Raw genomic sequence first — 6,345 nt, 5'->3', positions numbered from 1 at the left:
CATTCAGAGGGACCACAAGAGCACAAATAATAGTAAAATGAGTAACAATTAACAAGTGATGAGCTTAGAGTATTTATTACCTTTGTTTTCAGTATAATTATATTTATACAATTTAATTTTTAATATCAGCAGTGTTTAACAATTGGCTCATAAAATTTCCCAAATTTGACAATGGGTTTTGTGAGGCAGGGCCGTGGGTTCCCAGCATACCACCGATGTGCATCTACCTTGAGCAGGGAACTCTTCACCTGCACGTTAAGTAGGGATGTGCCTTGTGACAAAGCTTTCTGAAATGATGGCTGTAAGGATCTGCCACAAGTGAACTGGGAAACAATCAACACTTAAAATCCTGTGTTCATCTCTGATACATCTGGGTTTTTGTTAGAGATTCCCATCCTAGCATTGACCTTACTCAAAGCTACTCAACTTGCAAATTCTAGCGTGCTTGTAACCAGAGGTAGTGTAGCTTCAAGCATAGTTAACTTACATGCATAGTTAACTTACATGCATAAGTCAAGAGGGAGTTGACCCTGTTATTCAGAATCACTGTTACATGTGTGTGAAAAGTAATGGGATTATATTTTGCTTGCATTAACTATGTTTAGATTTAAATTAGTATAATTTTCTAAAACAATAACATAAATCCCAGAGAAGAAAACCTGTCACTTGCAAGAAAGCAAAGCAAGAAAGAAGCATTCCAATATCTCCCTTTCCCCTTTAACTGGGTGGTTGGTCTTCTGACAACCCAAAATATTATTTTAGGAGCTTGAGACACAGGGAGAGGGCACAGACAACCTGAGAGAAAAGGTTACAATCACAGTTTGGTGAAGAGAAAATACTCTCAAAGATAATATGCCATGACATATTGTATTGAAGTGTGGCTTTCCATGAGAAATTCCCCATCACAAGGTTCTCATGTAATACAGGACTAAAGTCATCCCTAATCTTCAAATCCAGTGTCTAAGTGCTAGCACAACCTGCTGTGAAACAAGCCTCTTAAATAAATCCTACACGCTGTAATATTTCTGCCACGAAACAGAACACATCTGCCAGGATAATTCCTGGCAAAGAAAGTTACAGAAACCAAAAGAGTAAACAGATTTATTTCTCTCCACTCAGCCCATCTTTTACTTGTAGACAAGGTTTTGCCACACATGGACTGCCCATTTTAGGGTTAAAGAGCCCATGCAGAGATTTGACCTTTGGAGAGAAAAAGAAAATGAAAATTGTGTGACACCCTCAATAGGGGATATTTTGAAAGCTAACTTGGGATGGTTTGTCTAAAATGTGTGACCAGGGAATTTTTACCAGTGGAAGGCCGGTAGAGTCTTCATCTGAGAATTCCTGATCAGGAGTGACAGGGCTGGATACCTAGAGGCAAGACCTCAGCCTTCACACCCCAAAACAGCACCATGGCTTCCACATAACTCCGGAAGCACCCTCTGTTTTTTGTTTCCATTATTTTTGAAAAGTTTCAGGTTGCTATATTCAGTTTTTTGATCCTATCTATATTTCCTAATCAGATGTTCAACAGCTTTAACATCTATGTGACTATGACATACAAAACACTGATGCTGAGACCTAGAAGGCCAGTTTTCCCTTATTTGTGTTTACTGAGTATTACGGGTTGAATTGTATTCCCCCACACTCAATTCATATGTTGACTCATATGCTAAAGTCTTAACCTCCAGGATCTTAGAGTGTGACTTTATTTGGAAATAAGGTCTTTGCAGAGGCAGTCAAATTAAAGTGAGGTCATTAGGGTGGGTCTTTTGCTGTTTTATTGATTTGGTTTGGTTTGGTTTTTTCTTGAGACGGGGTTTTACTGCGTCACCCAGGCTGGAGTGCAGTGGCATGATCTCAGCTCACTGCAGACTCAACCTCCCAGGCTCAAGTGATCCTCCCACCTCAGTCTCCCAAATAGCTGGGACCACAACCATGACCACCGAACCTGGCTAATTTTTGTATTTTTTGTAGAGACGGGGTCTCGCTATATTGCCCAGGCTAGTCTTGAACTTCTGAACTCAAACAATTCTCCCTCCTGAGCCTCCCAAAGCACTGGGACTACAGGCATGGACCACTGCCCCTGGCCAGGGTGGGTCTTAATCCAGTATGACTGGTATCTTTATAAAAAGGGTAAATTTAGTCACAGAGATAGACATACATAGAAGGAGGGTAATAGAAAGTAGATGGCCATCTACAAGCCAAGGAGAGAGGCCTGGAACACATCCTTCCCCTACAGCCCTCAGAAGGAACCAACCCTACAGACAGGGCTTGATTTTGGACTTGTAGCCCCCAGAACTGTGAGACAATACATTTCTGTGGTACTTTGTTACAGCAGCCCTAGCAAACCAATACACCTAACATATGCTATAGAGCCACATTGTTCTTCCACGTCATAGTGGATGGCAAGCCCTGGGGCCACATCTCCTTCCTTGAGCTGTTTGCAGACAGTTCCAGAGATAGCAGACAACTTTTGTATTCTGACTATCATGGGTTGAATTGTATTCCCCCACACCCAATTCATATGTTGACTCATATGCTGGAGTCCTAACCCCCTAGATCTTTGAGCACTGGAGAGAAAAGTATTCCTGCTTTCACAGAATTATTCCAGGGGTTTTATGCCAGGGTGGTGACTTCATATGCCATAGTGGTACTGACACAAGTCCATCTAAGGGGAGAAGTTTGAGGATGAGAACTTCATCCTGACACATACAGGTCCTGGCATCTTGTCCATGGCAAATTCTGAACCCAACATAAACGGTTCCAGTCTATCATCTGCACAGCTGGGCCTGAGTGGTTGGATGGCAAGCATGTGGTTTTTTTGGCAAGGTAAAGACGGAAGGAATATCTTGGAAGGCACAGAGTGCTTTGGGTCCAGAAATGACAAGACCAACAAGAAGATCGCCATTGCTAACTCTGGACAACTCTAATAAATTTGGCTTGTGTTTTATCTTCACCACCACACTGTTCTTTCTGTAGCTCAAGAGAGCATCCCTCCATCCCATCTGCTTGCAATGTCCATTATCTTTGTGCTCTTGTTGCAATTCTTTGGGTTCCATATTTTCCTTATTCTCTAAGTCTAGCTTGATTACAGAGTTAAGTTTACAATTATGAAATAAAAACTAAATAACAAGAACAAATGGTTATCTTCCCAAAATAAAATATCACATAGCAATCAAAATGCTAATGATGTAAAAAAAATCCAATGAGAGGGAAGATGGTGGGGAGTGGAGGGAGAAATGTTAATATTTCTCCCTCGTTTGTTGACTCATGGGTGATTTTTATGGCCTTAAGTAGCAATATTTTCTAAATTCTTTACAAAAGACATGAATAACCATTATAATTAGAAAAATATATTAAAAAAACTTGGGTACCAGAATACATAAAACAATTTCTTATGGGAATGATCTTGAGATAATTTGGCCTAGTATTTAATTCATAGAAATATTTTATTTTAATATGTATATACATAAGTGGACACAAATCTTAAGTGTACAGCATGATAAATTTTCACAAAATAAAGTAGCCACATAAACAGCACCTAGATAAAAAATTGAGCAATACCAGCATCCCAGAGACCTCTCACGCTCTCTTCTATTACTGTCCCCTAAAGGTAATGTTACTCTGTCTTCTAACACTATCAATGGCTTTACCTCTTTAAAAAAATGTCACGTAAGTGGATACAGAATATACTCTTTTTACTCAATGTTTTTTGGTGCGGTTCCTCCATATTTTCACATGTAGACATAGCTTGTTAATTCTCATAGCCAGATAGCACGGGTTGGCAAACTATGACTTACAGGCTTACAGGCCAGCTGACTGTTTTGTAAATAAAGCTTTATTGGAACACAGCCATACTCATTCCTTTATGTCTACAACTGCTTTCATGCTACAATGGCAGCATTGAGTAATTGTAACAGAGTTCATATGGCCCTCAAAGCCTAAAGTATTTACTAGCTGGCCCCTTACAGAAAAAAGTTTGCCAACCCCTGCGATATAGTATTATGTGCCTATGTCACAATCTATTTATCCACTGTACCGTTGATGAGCAACTATGTTGATTTTAGTTTGGGGCTATCATGGAATTGCCAGATTTAGCAAATAAAAATACCTAATGTCTGCTTAAATTTGAATTTCAGACAAACAATAATTATTTTTAGTGTAAGTATATCCCAAATATTGCATGGTAAGCCTAGGCTATATGAATACATATATGAATATATGAATAGCATAACTGAACATTTGAATAGGTATCTTTTGGTGAACACATATACACAACTCTGTTGGGTATATTGCTAGCAGTGAAATTGCTCAGCCATAAAGGATGTGTATGCTCATGCTTGGCAAATACTAACAAAGATTTTTCCAAAGCAGTTTTACCAGTTTACAGTTTCACTAGCAGTGTAAGATTTGTTTCTTATCTTTGGCAATCCTTAGTATAGTTGGTCCTTTTAATTTTAACCAATGTGATGGGTATGTAGTGGTATCCCATTATAGTCTTAATTTATATTTTCTTGCTGACAAATGAATTTAAGCATTAGTTGGGTTGTCTTTTTCATGATGGCCAGTGATTTATTATATGTTCTAGCTTCAGTTGGTGAACTAGAGCAATTATATATCCTTTCTCTTTGTCTCTTCATTTTCTCTCTCTTCAGAATTTGACTTGGGGAAGAAGAAGAAAAGAAAGTGGATTTCAGCATGAAAGAATCTAAACAGTCATTAGTGAACAAATGTGTAGCAGTGCTGTCCAATAGAACTTTCTGAAGAAGTAATGGGAATACTCTGTATCTGTGATGTCCTGTATGGTAGCCACTGGCCTCACACAGCTCTTGAGCACTTGAAATGTGGCTACTGTGACTGAGTAATTGAGTTTTAAAATTTTATCAATTTTAATTAACTGAAATTTAAATAGCCACATGAGGCCAGTGACTACAGAATTGAACAGCGCAGGTCTCACAGATGGGCTAAGAGTAAGCCAGTTATGAAGAAGCTGATACAGGAAGACCAGCTAAAAGATGTCAAAGGAGAGTTTCTCTTTCTGAACTCTGAGGAGCTGTTCAAATAAGATTGGTCTAGAGAGAGTTTTGGGTGGCTGGAGGTATTTTCACCCCTCCTATGCCTAACCTTTTCACCACTGTGCCTAACCTTAGTATTGTTGCCATTCTTACATTTCTGGATGACTCCATCTCCCTTGTTCTGTTCCGATGCTGGTTTTTCAGTTTTTCTGAGCTCTCAATTAAACACAGTGAAATGAATCTCTTCCAAGTGCCTTTTTAGTGACTAAATTGAACAGTTGGCTCAGAATGCTACAAAGTCCTCTCCCTCAGGAAGAACCAAGTTTTACCATTAAGATCCTGACAGATTTGCCAGCTTTAACTGACACCTCTTGGGGTGGCTTCCAGGTTCACACTTTCTCCTTTTTGAGAAGACTCCCAGACACACGGGGATAGGTCCTGAGTGATCACATTTGAGCCACACAATCTTATTATGCTTGCTGTAGATCCATGGTTCAAAAACGTGCAGGAGTGTCTGAATCAGCTGGAGGACTTGTGAAGACACAGGTGGTGGGACCCATCCCTAAAGCTTCTTTTCCAGTAGATGTGTAGGTGTGGCCCAAGTATCTGCATATCTGACAAGTTCTCAGGTGATACTGATGTTGCTGGTCTGGGGTTTGTACTTTAAGATAATTAAGTCAGGGACTGTTTCCTGACATAGGACAATAAGCTTCTCTCAGGAATTTGAAATTTGGAACAAAGAGCTCCGAGTCTGAGTGCCAGTAGACCAGTGCTTTGGAGAGAAGGTCTGAAAACTACCACTGCTGAGGTTCCTAGTTTGTCTGGTTCCTGTTTGTCTTGAGCCTTGGTTGTCTAGTCCTTTGAATAAATCCCATTACATTCTTTGTTTGCATAAACTGACCATAGAAAGTTTTCGTTGTCTGCCCCTAAAAGAACTTTAACTAAAGTGTGAGTATGTCAGTTAAAGTGTTCCACCAAAAAAACAGAAACGATTCTAAGTAGTATTTAAAACAGAGATAATGTGGTCCAGAGAATTGGCCATATTGTGATAGAAGATCTGTGAAGCCAGACACCCAATGCAGAGATTAGTAACAGCAGGAAGCTATCTCTACCGCTAGGCAAGAGGGACAAAGGGAGAAGGTGGTGTTACAAGGCCAGGGTGACCTGGAAGAAGGTGGAACCATGACAGACCAGTCCAACAAGGAAAATGCTGCTGCCATGGCCAGAAACATCACCCAATGCACCTCTGAGGAAGTGGAGAAATTCCCTAGCTTCTCCCTGCCTCCTGCCTACAATCCCCCAGCAGTGCCTCTCCCTGCTGGGAAGC

Source organism: Hylobates moloch, unplaced genomic scaffold (genome assembly GCF_009828535.3).
Source record: "Hylobates moloch isolate HMO894 unplaced genomic scaffold, HMol_V3 SCAFFOLD_16, whole genome shotgun sequence".
Taxonomy (NCBI): domain Eukaryota; kingdom Metazoa; phylum Chordata; class Mammalia; order Primates; family Hylobatidae; genus Hylobates; species Hylobates moloch.
This window is presented reverse-complemented; position numbering follows the sequence as displayed.